The sequence below is a fragment of the Arachis stenosperma genome, chromosome 5, assembly GCF_014773155.1.
Source record: "Arachis stenosperma cultivar V10309 chromosome 5, arast.V10309.gnm1.PFL2, whole genome shotgun sequence".
Lineage (NCBI taxonomy): Eukaryota > Viridiplantae > Streptophyta > Magnoliopsida > Fabales > Fabaceae > Arachis > Arachis stenosperma.
In genome coordinates, this window is record NC_080381.1 from 72,011,159 (window position 1) to 72,028,310 (window position 17,152).

The window sequence follows — 17,152 nt, forward strand, 5'->3', positions numbered from 1 at the left end:
CAGCTTTCGAGATCCTTCCAGTTGAGCTTAACACCAATTCTTGCACCTCAAATTGAAGTGTGAAACCTCAGTGAATCTTGCATATCAGCTCTGAGTGCGAGTCATTTCCCATTTGCTTTTAAAGCCGCAAAGGGCTCTAAGCTGGCTATCTGTCTCAAGCAAACCATATTCAAGTGGAAAATTGAAGATAAAGGTCAAGGATTTTACCCACTTGAAGTTTGTGTTGGGTGGTAGTGGCCTTGGGATCAGTGTTTTCAGTGGTTCTGCAAGCTCTACTCCCTTGTGGTCTTCTGTGAATTCCTCCACTTCTTGGCAATTTTCTTCCAATTCAACCATGTCTTGATCAAGGTCACCGATATCTTCTTCGTCACTTGAGTCATAATTGGGAGGTTGAGAAAAGTCGACCTCTGCATCATCTTCGTATTCACTTGGGGAAGATTCTTCTGTCTCAAGGAATTCACTTGCGGATGCGAGTTCATTATTAAGAGAACTTGAGTGGTGACTATCATCATCAGGAAAACTTGAGTCTTGGGTTATTCCGTCTAATTTCTCATAAGATACCCGCCTTGGGGGTTGTGCACTATCCTCCTTAGCATTAATTGTAACGTCATTCGACGGAATTCTCTACAACTCTGTATTCCTGCAGAGGTTCAGCATCTCCTAAATCCTCAACTGATGCCAGGGCATCTAGGCCAGTTTCACTGACCTTTTCTTTACTGTTTTAGGGTAGTTTCATGCATTTTCTTAGTGAATAAGGCAAGTTTTGGATGAAATTACACTTACACCTTGATTCAAGCAACTTTTGTGAACTTTGCATAATGTCATGAGTATTTTGCTAGAATTGCATGATAAATTGATGATGCATAATCTCATGACTTTGGCTAGAGCTTTGATGCACTTTAATTGCTTGATTTCAGGGCAAAGGAAGCAAGGAAGAACCACGTTAGTATTCACGTTAACCTAGTTAACATGAACACTAACGTGGAATGGTAAAACTTGCAACGTTAATGAGAAAAGTGATCACCAATAACGCCTGCGAAGCCATCCAAAGCTCACGTTACTTGCCACGTTAACTAAGTTAACGTGGTAGTTAACGTAGAAGAAAAAAGAACTCCAATGTTAAGAGAAAAAGTGAACACCACTAACGTTGGAGAACTTGGCAATGATCCACGTTAAGAGTCACGTTAACCTAGTTAATGTGAACTCTAACGTGGAAGAGGAAAACAAAAGCCAACGTTAGTGACACTCACTTTTGTCACTAACGTTGGACCAACTAGCATTGCCTACGTTAACTTTCACGTTAAGACCATTAACGTGAAAGTTAACGTGGAGTTGAGATCAAAGAGCCAACGTTAGTAACACTCACTTTTGTCACTAACGTTGGGAGATGGCATCAATACTACGTTAAGAGCCACGTTAACTTAGTTAACGTGAGTTCTAACGTAGAGAACTTGGGCATTTGGAGCGTTAGTGACAATGGTGAGTGTCACTAATGCTCTCGAAGGTGAAACACACCCACGTTAAGAGTCACGTTAGCTACACAAACGTGAACTCTAACGTAGGAACAAAAGGCATCAAGCAACGTTAATGGGAAAAGTGATTCCCATTAACGTTCGCGACGGGGTACAAGCCAACGTTATTGGGAAAAGTGAGTCCCAATAACATTGGCCAAAATTTGAAAAGGCAACGTTAGTGGTCACGTTAAGACCACTAACGTTGGATTTAACGTGGATACATGAGGGTGGAACGTTAGTAGAAAAAGTGAATGCCACTAACGTTCTCGAACCCACAATGGCATTCAACGTTAAATCTTACTAAATACCCAAAGCCTAATTCATATTTCTCTGCAAGTTGGGCCCACTAAAGATGAGAACTGCTTCAACTCAAGATCCAGAGCCCACATCCAAGACTTGAAGAACTCACTAGAAGATCAAGAGGAGTAGTATATATAGGAGTAGTTTTGAACTATAGAGAAGATTGGCACTTTTGGGAACTACTCTCTATAGATTTACTTTTCTGCACTTTAGCATGGATTCTTCTTTTCTGCCATTTTTCATTTCTAGAGCTATGAACAACTAAACCCCTTTCATTGGGTTAGGGAGCTCTGTTGTAATTTGATGGATCAATTATAGTTTCATTCTTCTTCTTCTTTCTTTTCTCTTGATCTTACTAGAAAGCTTTCGATCTTAATTCAATTGGTTAGTTGTCTTGGAAAAGAAACTCTCCATAATTGGATCTCCTTTGAGCCTTGAAAAAGGGATGAGGAGAACATGCTAGAAATGCTTTCTCATGTTGGACCAAATTAGGGTTTGGGCGGATAGAGTGACATGTAATCCTCCCAATACTTTGATTTGGAAATACATGTGGTATAATCAGTGACCACACTTCATCTCTTCCCATGAGCAATTAATCAAGGAATTGGGCAATTGTTCAAACTTAGAGAGATTGGATTTCCAAGGAATTGGGATCCAATCACTTAAGATTGCCAAGGAGATCAATGAATGCATTGATTGAGGAATAGATGAGAATGAACTTGATCCGGAGAATACAACATCTCCTGAACCCAATGATTTCCCCATTTTTGATCATGCTCATTCTCTTTAATTTCTGCCATTTAATTTCATGCTCATTACCCCAAATCCCCATTTAAGATTCTGTACTTTAATTTCTGTTATTTATTTTCTAGTCATTTAAATTTTTGCATCTCAATCTAAATTCTGTTTAACTCAACTAGCATATTCTTCTAACTAAGGTTGCTTGACCAATCAATCCTTGTGGGATTCGACCTCACTCTATTGTAAGTTTTACTTGACGACAATTCGGTATACTTGCCGAAGGGAAATTTGTTGAGAGACAAGTTTTCATGCATCAAGTTTATGGCGCCGTTTCTGGGGATTGATTTTGAATCAACAACGATTAAGTTTGAAGATCACTAGATTGAGCATTTTCTTTTTGTTTATTTGATTCAGTTATTTTTTTTAGTTTGTTTTAATTTCTTCCTCACCCCCTTCACCCTCTTTATTTTTTTCGTTCTTTCTTTCTTTGATTACAATTCTGCTCACTAACCCACTAACTGTTTGATAATTTGCATCACTCACACTAACAATTACTCTAACAAGAATAGTTTCTTCATTTTATCTCTTGTTGTGCAATCTGTCTGTTGTATGACAGGGAGAAGAGAAGGAGTGTCAACATCCTTTGATTCAGAACCTGAAAGGACCCTTTGGAGACTAAGAAGGGAAGCAAGCGGGAAAAAAATTATTGGTGCTGAGGAAGAAGAGGAAGAGTATTTTGAACCCAACATGGAAGAGAATTTGGAGAACAATCATGAAGAAGAAGTTCATAATCATGTCAGAGAAGGCCATGCAAAGCGTGCTGGGCAAGAAAGGAGAGCTTTAGGCTCCTATATCAATCCTAATCCAGGAAACTGTGGAAGCAGCATTCAGAAGCCCACTGGTGCACGAAATTGCAATCACACTTTTGCAATCCCGCACAACTAACCAGCAAGTGCACTGGGTCGTCCAAGTAATACCTTACGTGAGTAAGGGTCGATCCCACGGAGATTGTCGGCTTGAGGCAAGCTATGGTTATCTTGTAACTCTTAGTCAGGATATCAATAATTATCAGGGTTGATTGTAAAAAGCTAAAGATCATGAAATAAGTACTTGTTTTGCAGTAATAGAGAACAGGTTGAGGTTTTGGAGATACTCTATCTTCTGAACCTCTGCTTTCCTACTGTCTTCTTCTTTAAGCACGCAAGGCTCATTCCATGGCAAGCTGTATGTAGGGTTTCACCGTTGTCAATGGCTACCTCCCATCCTCTCAGTGAAAATGTTCAACGCGCTCTGTCATAGCACGGCTAATCATCTGTCGGTTCTCAATCGGGTTGGAATAGAATCCAGTGATTCTTTTGCGTCTGTCGCTAACGCCCAGCCCTCAGGAGTTTGAAGCTCGTCACAGTCATTCAATCCTTGAATCCTACTCAGAATACCACAGACAAGGTTTAGACCTTCCGGATTCTCTTGAATGCCGCCATCAATTCTAGCTTATACCATGAAGATTCTGATTAAGGAATCCAAGAGATATCTACTCAATCTAAGGTAGAACGGAGGTGGTTGTCAGGCACACGTTCATAGGTGAGAATGATGATGAGTGTCACGGATCATCACATTCATCAGGTTTAGGAACAAGTGATATCTTAGAATAGAAGCAAGCATGATTGAATGAAAAACAGTAGTAATTGCATTAATCCATCAAGACACAACAGAGCTCCTCAACCCCAACCATTGGGTTTAGAGACTCATGCCGTAGAAGATACAATGAGAAACGTGTAAAGTGTCATGAGGTGTAGATACAATGTCAAAAGATCCTATTAATAGTGAACTAGTAACCTAGGGTATACATAAATGAGTAAATGACGTAAAAATCCACTTCTGGGGTCCACTTAGTGTGTGCTTGGGCTGAGCATTGAAGCTTTCATGTGTAGAGACTTTTTCTGGAGTTAAACGCCAGCTTTTATGCTAGTTTGGGCGTTTAACTCCAATTTTTATGCCAGTTCCGGCGTTAAACGTTGGGAATTCTGAAGCTGATTTGCAACGCCGGTTTGGGCCATCAAATCTCGGGCAAAGTATGGACTATTATACATTGCTGGAAAGCCCAGGATGTCTACTTTCCAACGCCATTGAGAGCGCGCCAATTATGCTTCTGTAGCTCCACAAAATTCACTTCGAGTGCAGGGAGGTCAGAATCCAACAGCATCTGCAGTCCTTTTCAGCCTCTGAATCAAATTTTTGCTCATGACCCTCAATTTCAGCCAGAAAATACCTGAAATCACAGAAAAACACACAAACTCATAGTAAAGTCCAGAAAAGTGAATTTCAACTAAAAACTAATAAAAATATAATAAAAACTAACTAAAATATACTAAAAACATACTAAAAATAATGCCAAAAAGCGTATAAATTATCCGCTCATTACAACACCAAACTTAAATTATTGCTTGTCCCCAAGCAACTGAAAATCAAAATAGAATAAAAAGAAGAGAATATACTATAGACTCCAAAATATCAAAGAAACTTAGCTCCAATTAGATGAGCGGGACTAGTAGCTTTTTGCTTCTGAACAGTTTTGGTATCTCACTTTATCCTTTGAAGTTTAGAATGATTGGCATCCATGGGAACTCAGAACTCAGATAGTGTTATTGATTCTCCTAGTTAAGTATGATGATTCTTGAACATAGCTACTTTATGAGTCTTGGCTGTGGCCCAAAGCACTCTGTCTTCCAGTATTACCACCGGATACATACATGCCATAGACACATACTTGGGTGAACCTTTTCAGATTGTGACTCAGCTTTGCTAGAGTCCCCAATTAGAGGTGTCCAGGGTTCTTAAGCACAATCTTTTTGCCTTGGATCACAACTTTATTATTTTTATTTTTATTTTTATTTTATTTTTTTTGAATTTTGTATTCACTGCTTTTTCTTGCTTCAAGAATCAATTTGATGATTTTTCAGATCCTCAATAACAGTTCTCCTTTTCCATCATTCTTTCAAGAGCCAACAATTTTAACATTCTTAAAACAACAAATTCAAAAGACATATGCACTGTTCAAGCATTCATTCAGAAAACAAAAAGTATTGTCACCACATCAAACTAATTCAACTAGTTTCAAAGATGAATTCGAAATCCTGTACTTCTTGTTCTTTTGTGATTAAAGCATTTTTCATTTAAGAGAGGTGATGGATTCATAGGACATTCATAGCTTTAAGACATGAACCTTAAATTTTATTAATCATGAATTAAGAACAAGACTCAAAAATAGATATAAGATAAGACTAATAGTAATAGAAAACAAGAATTTAAATAGGCTCCTAATGATAGAGGTTATCACAGAGTTAGGACTCAACAACCTTGATTTTGAGAAGTGGATGCTTCCTCAACTTGAGGGGAGAGCTTTTGGTGTTTCAACTCTTGTTCCTTCAGCAATTTGCAGAGCATGCAGTTCTGATTCTGCTGTTCTTCCTTAAGTTGTTCCATAGTTTCTTGCAACTTGGTGATAGATGCTTCTAGGCTGGCCCAGTAGTCAATTTCAGGAAATTCAGGGAGGAACTCCTGCGCCCTCTTTTTGATAGAGTTGTCTTGTATTTGTCCTTCCATTGACTTCTTGGTGATTGGATGTTCAATTGGTATGAATTCATCTACTCCCATCTTCACCCCAGCCTCTTTACAGAGCAAGGAGATCAAGCTTGGGTAAGCCAGTTTGGCTTCAGTGAAATTCTTGTTTGCAATTGTGTAGATCTCACAAGCAATCAGATGATGAACCTCCACTTCTCTTCGAAGCATAATGCAATAAATCATCACTGCTCTCTTGATAGTGACCTCAGAACGGTTTCTAGTGGGCAATATGGAACGCCCAATAAAGTCTAGCCAGCCTCTTGCAATTGGTTTGAGGTCTCCCCTCTTGAGTTGGTTTGGGACACCTTTTGAATTGGTTATCCACTTAGTTCCAGGGAGGCAAATATCCTCTAGAACTTGATCCAACCCCTTATCTGCTCTCACCATTCTCCTATTAAAGGATTCAGGATCATCTTGCAGTTGAGGCAATTTGAAGACCTCTCTTATTTTGTCCAGATGGAAGTAGATAACTTTCCCTCTGACCATGGTTCTATAAGTATGGAAAGCAGTTCCAGTCATTCTCTGCTTATCTGTCAGCCACAGATTTGAGTAGAATTCCTGAACCATATTTCTTCCAACCTTTATCTCAGGATTGGTTAGAACTTTCCATCCTCTGTTTCGAATTTGCTCTTGGATCCCCGGATATTCATCTTCTTTTAGATCGAATTTGACTTCCGGGATCACTGACCTCAGACCCATTATTTTGTGATAATGGTCTTCATGTTCTTTGGTTAAGAACTTCTCTTGATTCCAAAGACTCTTTGGATTATTCTCTTTCTTGCCTCTTAAATTGGTTTGTTTTCCCTTAGGAGCCATGATCTTGATGAATCTTGGCTTAGTGATCACGGAAAAGCACACCAAACTTAGAGGTTTGCTTGCCCTCAAGCAAAAGAAAGGAAAGAGGGGGGAGAGGAGGAGAGCAAATTCGAATGGTGGGGAGAAAGGGGTGGCCGAACGTGTATTTATAAGGGAAGGGGAGAGATTTCAAAAATTTTGAAGGAGATTTGAGAAATATTTGAGTTTTTGAAGAAGATTTGGGAAGGATTTGAGAGAGATTTGAAGAATGATTTTAATTTTTGAAAATTTGAAGGTGAATGATGAAAGTTTGAAATGTGTTTATGTAGAAAATTATGGATCAAAACAGGAAAGTTTGAAAAAATTTTGATTAGAAAGCGAAATCTCTGTCCCCCACCTTTCTGGCATTAAACGCCCAGAATGGTATCCATTCTGGCGTTTAACGCCCAAATGCTGGCCATTGTGGGCGTTTAACGCCCAGCCAGGTACCCTGGCAGGCGTTAAACGCCAGAATTTCCTTCATCACTGGGCGTTTTGCTAAATGCCCAGGATGCTGCACACCTGGCGTTAAACGCCCAGAATGGTGCCCATTATGGCGTTTAACGCCAAAAATGGCACCTTTACTGGCGTTAAACGCCCAGAATGGCATTTAACGCCCAGAATGGTGCCCATTCTGGCGTTTAACGCCCAAAGTACCCTTTACTGGTGTTTTTTCGCCAGCAAGCTCTTTTTTTCTGCTTTTTGCACTGAATCTTTCTGTAACTCTGTGAATTCCTTCAATTTTGATATTTGCCCTTTGAGAATATATATCAAACTTTGATTAAACAAAACAGATAACCTGCTAATGACTAGGTTGCCTCCCAGCAACCGCTTCTTTATTGTCTTTAGCTGGACCTTCACTGAGAATCATTCAAGCCTCAGTTTTGAGCATTCTTGCTCAAAATTGCTTTCAAGATAATGCTTGATCCTCTGTCCATTAACAATGAACTTTTTGTCAGAATCAGTATCCTGAAGCTCAACATATCCATATGGTGATACTCCTGTAATCACATACGGACCCCTCCAGGGGGATTTAAGTTTTCCTGGGAACAGTCTAAGCCTAGAGTTGAAGAGCAGAACTTTTTGTCCTGGCTCAAAGACTCTAGATTACAACTTCTTGTCATGCCACTTCTTTGCCTTTTCCTTATAGATTTTTGCATTTTCAAAGGCACTGAGTCTAAATTCATCTAGCTCATTTAGCTGGAGCAATCTTTTTTCACTAGCTAACTTAGCATCCAGGTTTAGGAATCTGGTTGCCCAGTAGGCTTTATGTTCCAGTTCCACGGGCAGATGACAGGCCTTGCCATACACAAGTTGGTATGGGGAGGTTCCTATTAGAGTCTTGAATGCTGTTCTGTATGCCCACAGAGTATCATCCAAGCTCTTTGCCCAATCCTTTCTACGGGCAATTACAGTCCATTCTAGGATTCTTTTTAGCTCTCTGTTAGAGACTTCAGCTTGCCCATTTGTCTGTGGATGATATGGGGTTGCCACTTTGTGGCTAATTCCATATCGGACCATAGCAGAGTAGAGCTATTTATTGCAGAAATGAGTACCCCCATCACTGATTAGGACTCTGGGAACACCAAATCTGCTGAAGATGTGTTTTTGGAGGAATTTCAGCAAGGTCTTAGTATCATTAATGGGTGTAGCAATTGCTTCTACCCACTTAGATACATAGTCTACTGCCACCAGAATGTAAGTGTTTGAGTATGATGGTGGAAACGGACCTATGAAGTCAATCCCCCATACATCAAACAATTCAATCTCTAAGATCCCTTGTTGAGGCATGGCGTATCCGTGAGGCAAGTTACCAGCTCTTTGGTAGCTGTCACAGTTACGCACAAACTCTCGGGCATCTCTATAGAGAGTATGCCAGTAGAAGCCACATTGGAGGACCTTAGTGGCTGTTCGCTCACTTCCAAAATGTCCCCCATACTGTGATCCATGGCAGTGCCATAGGATCCTTTGTGCTTCCTCTCTGGGTACACATCTGCGGATCATTCCATCTGCACATCTCTTAAAGAGATATGGCTCATCCCATAGGTAGTACTTGGCATCTGAAATTAATTTCTTTCTTTACATCCTGCTGTACTCCTGGGGTATGAACCTCACAGCTTTGTAATTTGTAATATCTGCAAACCATGGAGCTTCCTGAATGGCAAAGAGTTTCTCATCTGGGAAAGTCTCAGAGATCTCAGTAGAAGGGAGGGACGCCCCAGCTACTGGTTCTATTCGGGACAGATGATCAGCCACCTGGTTCTCTGTCCCTTTTCTGTCTCTTATTTCTATATCAAACTCTTGCAGAAGCAACACCCATCTTATGAGCCTGGGTTTTGAATCCTGCTTTGTGAGTAAGTACTTAAGAGTAGCATGGTCAGTGTACACAATCACCTTTGATCCCACTAGATAGGATCTAAACTTGTCAATGGCATAGACCACTGCAAGTAACTCTTTTTCTGTGGTTGTGTAATTCTTCTGTGCATCATTTAGAACACGGCTGGCATAATAAATGACGTGCAGAAGCTTGTTATGCCTCTATCCCAACACTGCACCAATGGCATGGTCACTGGCATCACACATTAGTTCGAATGGCAATGTCCAGTCTGGTGCAGAGATGACTGGTGCTGTGACTAGCTTGGCTTTCAGGGTCTCAAATGCCTGCAGACACTGTGTGTCAAACACAAATGTTGTGTCGGCAACTAGCAGGTTGCTCAGAGGTTTAGCAATTTTTGAAAAATCCTTTATAAACCTTCTGTAGAATCCTGCATGCCCCAAAAAGCTTCTGATTGCCTTAACATTGGCAGGTGGTGGTAATTTTTCAATTACCTCTACCTTTGCCTTATCTACCTCTATTCTCTTGCTTGAAATTTTGTGCCCAAGGACAATTCCTTCAGTCACCATAAAGTGACATTCCTCCCAGTTTAAAACCAGGTTAGTCTCTTGGCACCTTTTCAGGACAAGTGCTAGGTGGTTAAGACAGGAGCTGAATGAGTCTCCATATACTGAGAAGTCATCCATGAAGACTTCCAGGAATTTCTCCACGATATCAGAGAAGATGGATAGCATGCATCTTTGAAAGGTTGCAGGAGCATTACACAGACCAAAAGGCATCCTCCTGTAGGCAAACATGCCAGAAGGGCAAGTAAATGTTGTTTTCTCTTGGTCTTGAGGATCTACTGCAATTTGGTTGTAACCTGAATAGCCATCCAAAAATGGTATAGGAAAATGATCCTTTCTGGTGGCTATATTGAGCCTTCTGTAGTCAATACACATACGCCACCCTGTGACTGTTCTTGTAGGAACCAATTCATTTTTTTCATTATGAACTACTGTCATGCCTCCTTTCTTGGGGACAACTTGGACAGGGCTCACCCAGGGGCTATCAGAAATAGGATAAATAATCCCAGCCTCTAGTAACTTAGTGACCTCTTTCTGCACCACCTCCTTTATGGCTGGATTTAGCTGCCTTTGTGGTTGAACCACTGGTTTGACATTATCCTCCAATAGGATCTTGTGCATGCATCTTGCTGGGCTAATGCCCTTAAGATCACTTATGGACCACCCAAGAGCTGTCTTGTGTGTCCTTAGCACTTGAATCAGTGCTTCCTCTTCCTGTGGATTTAAAGCAGAGCTTATGATCACTAGAAAAGTGTCACCCTCTCCCAGAAATGCATACTTCAGGGATGGTGGTAGTGGTTTGAGTTCGGGTTTGGGAGGCTTATCCTCCTTCTGAGGAATTATCAAAAATTCTTTTGTTTCCTCTGGTTCTTCCTGATCAGGCTAAACATCCTTGAAGATGTCCTCTAGCTCTGATTCTAGACTTTCAGTCATATTGATCTCTTCTATCAAAGAGTCAATAATGTCAACGCCCATGTAGTCATTTGATGTGTCTGGATGCTGCATAGCTTTTACAGCACTCAACTTGAACTCATCCTCATTGACTCTCAGGGTTACTTCCCCTTTTTGTACATCAATGAGAGTTCGTCCAGTTGCTAGGAAAGGTCTTTCTAGAATGAGAGTTGCACTCTTGTGCTCCTCCATTTCCAGCACTACAAAGTCAGTTGGAAAGGCGAATGGCCCAACCTTGACAATCATGTCCTCAATTATGCCTGATGGATATTTAATGGAGCCATCAGCAAGTTGGAGGCATATCCGGGTTGGTTTGACTTCTTCAGTCAACCCAACCTTTCTAATAGTGGATGCAGGTATTAGATTGATGCTTGCTCCAAGGTCACACAGGGCTGTCTTGGTGCAAGCACCTTCTAATGTGCATGGTATCATAAAGCTTCCTGGATCTTGAAGCTTTTCTGGTAAGCTTTTCAGAATGACTGCACTACATTCTTCAGTGAGAAATACTTTTTCCGTTTCTCTCCAATCCTTCTTATGACTTAAGATCTCTTTCATGAACTTAGCATAAGAAGGTATTTGCTCAAGTGCCTCTGCAAACGGAATCTTTATTTCAAGAGTCCTTAGGTAGTCTGCAAAGCGGGCAAATTGCTTATCCTGCTCCGCTTGGCGGAGTTTCTGAGGATAAGGCATCTTTGCTTTATATTCTTTAACCTTAGTTGCTGCAGGTTTATTCCTTACAGAAGTGGTTGGAGAAGCCTTTTTAGAGGGGTTACTATCAGCACTCTCAGGTGTCTGATTCCCCATTGGCGTTTGAACGCCAGGATTGGGTGAAAAATAGGCGTTTAACGCCAACTTTTCCCCCTTTTCTGGCGTTTGAAAGCCAGAACTGGGCAGGGAATGGGCGTTTAACGCCAGCTTTCTCCCCTTTTCTGGTGTTTGAACGCCAAGAGTATTCCTCTCTGGGCTCTTACTGTCCTCAGAGGGATTTTGGATGGTGGTTTGGCTATCCTCTGTCAATTGTTCCTTTATTGGCTTTTTGCTACTTTGAGCAGTGTTATTCAATGTCTTCCCACTCTTCAGTTGAACTGCTTGGCATTCTTCTGTTATCTGTTTAGATAGCTACTGTTTTGCCTGATTCAACTGTGATTCTATGTTCTTGTTAGCAATTTTAGTTTCTTGGAGCATCTCTTTAAATTCTGCTAACTGTTTTGTCATCAGGTGTAATTACTGATTAAGCTCAATCAGCTGTTCTTGAGGATTAGGATCAGTGGCTACTGCCATAACTTTTTCTTTTGTGGAGAACTCATTGCTAGAGTACAAATGTTGATTTCTAACAACAGTATCTATAAGCTCTTGAGCCTCCTCAATCGTCTTCCTCATATGTATAGATCCACCTGCTGAGTGGTCTAGAGACATCTGAGCTTTTTCTGTAAGCCCATAGTAGAAGATGTCTAACTGTACCCACTCTGAAAACATTTCAGAGGGGCATTTTCTTAGCATACCTCTATACCTCTCCCAGGCATTATAAAGGGATTCATTATCCTCTTGTTTAAAGCCTTGGATGTCCAGCCTTAGCTGTGTCATCCTTTTTTGGAGGGTAAAATTGATTCAGGAATTTGTCTGATAACTGTTTCCATGTCTTTATACTTGCTGTAGGTTGGTTATTCAACCACCTCTTAGCTTGATCTTTTACAGCAAATGGAAACAGTAATAATCTGTAGACATCCTGATCCACCTCTTTATCACGTACTGTGTCAGCAAGTTATAAGAATTGTGCCAGAAACTCAGTATGTTCTTCCTGTGGAAGCCCAGAATACTGGCAATTTTGCTGCACCATGATAATGAGTTGAGGATTCAGCTCAAAGCTGCTTGCTTTAATGGGAGGTATACAGATGCTACTCCCATATGCAGCTGTAATGGGGTTAGCATATGACCCCAGAGTCCTTCTGGACTGTTCAATTCCACTTAGGTCCATGATGGAGAAAGGGAATATGATATGAATTCACAAATAAAGTAAATTCTTTTTTTTTTATTTAACCGAAAATAATAAAATAAAACAAATGGAAAATAAGATCAAATTTCGAAAACTAAAAGAAAATAAGATCAAAGCAAATTGAGAACTAAATCAACTAGTTAATTAAAAAGATTTGGAATTAGCAATTGAAAATATATGATTGAAATTTATTTTGAAAAAGATTTGATTTTTGAAATGACACCAAACTTAAAATTTTTAGAAAATCAAACACAAATTTTCGAAAATTTTAAAGGAAAAACATAAAGAAGACACCAAACTTAGAATTTTTAAAGAATAAGAAAGGACTAAGAACATGCAAATTTGAAAAATTAAAAGAAAACAAAAGCATGCAATTGACACCAAACTTAAAATATGAAACTAAACTCAAATAAAAGACTCTAAACTAACAAAAATAAAACAGTCCTAATCTAAGCAACAAGATAGACCGTCAGTTGTCCAAACTCGAACAATCCCCGGCAACGGCGCCAAAAACTTGGTGCACAAAATTGCAATCACACTTTTGCAATCCCGCACAACTAACCAGCAAGTGCACTGGGTCGTCCAAGTAATACCTTACGTGAGTAAGGGTCGATCCCACGGAGATTGTCGGCTTGAAGCAAGCTATGGTTATCTTGTAACTCTTAGTCAGGATATCAATAATTATCAGGGTTGATTGTAAAAAGCAAAAGATCATGAAATAAGTACTTGTTTTGCAGTAATGGGGAACAGGTTGAGGTTTTGGAGATGCTCTATCTTCTGAACCTCTGCTTTCCTACTGTCTTCTTCTTCAAGCACGCAAGGCTCCTTCCATGGCAAGCTGTATGTAGGGTTTCACCATTGTCAATGGCTACCTCCCATCCTCTCAGTGAAAATGTTCAACGCGCTCTGTCACAGCACGGCTAATCATCTGTCGGTTCTCAATCGGGTTGGAATAGAATCCAGTGATTCTTTTGTGTCTGTCACTAACGCCCAGCCCTCAGGAGTTTGAATCTCGTCACAGTCATTCAATCCTTGAATCCTACTCAGAATACCACAGACAAGGTTTAGACCTTCTGGATTCTCTTGAATGCCGCCATCAATTCTAGCTTATACCACGAAGATTCTGATTAAGGAATCCAAGAGATATCTACTCAATCTAAGGTAGAACGGAGGTGGTTGTCAGGCACACGTTCATAGGTGAGAATGATGATGAGTGTCACGGATCATCACATTCATCAGGTTTAGGAACATGTGATATGTTAGAATAGAAGCAAGAATGATTGAATGAAAAACAGTAGTAATTGCATTAATCCATCAAGACACAGCAGAGCTCCTCACCCCCAACCATGGGGTTTAGAGACTCATGCCGTATAAGATACAATGAGAAACGTGTAAAGTGTCATGAGGTGTAGATACAATGTCAAAAGATCCTATTAATAGTGAACTAGTAACCTAGGGTATACATAAATGAGTAAATGACGTAAAAATCCATTTCCGGGGTCCACTTAGTGTGTGCTTGGGCTGAGCATTGAAGCTTTCATGTGTAGAGACTTTTTTTGGAGTTAAACACCAGCTTTTATGCCAGTTTGGGCGTTTAACTCCAATTTTTATGCCAGTTCCGGCGTTAAACGTTGGGAATTCTGAAGCTGATTTGCAACGCCAGTTTGGGCCATCAAATCTCGGGCAAAGTATGGACTATTATACATTGCTAGAAAGCCCAGGATGTCTACTTTCCAATTCCATTGAGAGCGCGCCAATTGGGCTTCTGTAGCTACAGAAAATCCACTTTGAGTGCAGGGAGGTCAGAATCCAACAGCATCTGCAGTCCTTTTCAGCCTCTGAATCAGATTTTTGCTCATGACCCACAATTTCAGCCAGAAAATACCTGAAATCACAGAAAACACACAAACTCATAGTAAAGTCCAAAAAAGTGAATTTTAACAAAAACTAATAAAAATATAATAAAAACTAACTAAAATATACTAAAAACATACTAAAAACAATGCCAAAAAGCGTATAAATTATCCGCTCATCACCCACCATACATGCCAATAATTTCGAACTAAAACCCCAGCTCATCACTCTTGTTCAGAATAATTGCTCATTTAGAGGAGGTGCTCAAGAAGATCCGAATCAACATTTAACCACCTTCCTGAGGATTTGTGACACTGTGAAGTCCAATGGAGTCCATCCAGATGTCTATAGGTTGCTCTTGTTCCCTTTTTCACTCAGGGACAAGGCATCCAAATGGCTTGAATCCTTCCCAAAGGAAAGTTTAACAAATTGGAAGGATGTAGTGAACAAGTTTTTGGCAAGATTTTACCCTTCTCAAAGGATCAATAGGCTGAGAGCTGAGGGGCAAACTTTCAGGCAACAAGATGGTGAGACTCTTTATGAAGCATGGGAGAGATTCAAAGACCTAACAAGAAGATGCCCACCAGAGATGTTTAATGAATGGGTCAAACTTCACATCTTCTATGAAAGTCTTTCCTATGAGTCAAAGAAGGCTGTGGATCATTCATTAGGAGGCTCTCTAAACAAGAAGAAAACCATTGAAGAAGCCATAGATGTCATTAAAACAGTTGCTGAAAATGACTACTTCTATGCCTCCGAAAGAAGTAACACCAGAGGAGTAATGGAGCTGAACCACATGGATGCATTGTTAGCTCAAAACAAGATGATCACCAAGCAGCTAGCAGATCTTACCAAGAAGGTGGAGGAGAACCAAGTTGCAGCAGCCATCACCTCATCATCAGCTCAAGAAGGAGTAAACATAGGAGAAGAAGGTGACTGGGAGCAAGCCAACTATGTTGGAAACTCACCTAGACAAGTCCATGATCCATACTCTAAAACTTATAACTCTGGATAGAGAAATCACCCCAACTTTGGATGGAAAAACCAACAAGACCAAGGGCAAGATCAGAGACGCCACAACCTCAACTCCAACAACAATGCAACTCATCAAAACACCTCACAGAGATATTACCAACATCTATCTAACCAACCTTCTCAACTACCTAATCTCAACCCACCATCATTAACAGATGAGAGATTATCAAAGATTGAGGCTCTACTTGAAAACTTATGCAGAGAAGTCCAAGACAACAAAGTGTTTAAGGAAGAAGTGCTAGCCAACATCAAGAATCAAGGAGAAAACATCAAGAAATTAGAGTCCCAAGTAGGGTATCTATCTCAACAAATTCCCAAACCCACTGATGGATTCCCCAGTGATACAGAGAAGAACCCAAGAGGAGAAACAAAGAAGGTGAGATGGGAAGAATGCAAAATGATAACCACAAGTGATGAGGGGAGTATGAATGGAGTAGAATGCTTCCAAAATAACCAAAAGGAAAGCCAGGAGGAAAGAAGCTATACATCCCAACCTACATCCAAGGAAGACTTGAAGAAGAAGGAGGTATTGAACCCATATGCACCTTTTCCCCACAGGCTTAAAGGTGGTGTAGCAGGGAGAATGTATTCAAGGTTCCTTGATATGTTTGCATCTCTTGATGTAAATATACCATTCATTAAAGCCCTCTAGCAAATGCCCTTCTACATCAAGTATATAAAGGAGCTACTGGCCAGAAAAATTCCATTGAAGGGTGGACAAACAATAAAGATGAACATGGATTGCAGTGCTCTCATTCAACTAGGGCCACCCACAAAGAAGGAGGATCCAGGGAGTTTCCACATTCCTTGTGCCATAGAAGAAACAATGATTGACAAAGGACTTTGTGACTTGGGAGCAAGCATCAACTTAATGCCTCTCTCCCTCATGAAGAAGCTCCAAATCAATGAACTAACTCCTACTGATGTAATTATCAGATTGGCTGACAAAACTCAAAAACAAGCAATAAGAGTGGTTGAAAATGTGCTGGTAAAGGTTGGGAGCTACTATCTTCCCACAGATTTTATTGTTCTGGAAATGGATGAGAATCCTATTTACCCCATCATTCTGGGAAGACCATTCCTAGCCACAGCCAGAACACTCATAGATGTAGAGCGAGGAGAGCTAGTGTTGAGAATACATGATGAGCAGCTCACTTTCAATGTTTTCAACCTCTCACAAGAATCAAGTCAAGAGAACAAAGAATCAAGAGAAGAGCAGAATGAAGCACTGATGCAAGAAACAAGCAGTGAAGCACAAACAACACAACTATAAATCCCAGTGGTTGGAAAGCCATGTATTCAAGAAGAACCTCATCCAAAGGTAACTCAAGGGAAGCTGAGCAAACCAGAGTCATGCAAAGCTAGCAACAAAGAGTCCTTAGAGAAAGAATCTGTAGAAAGCAAGAGA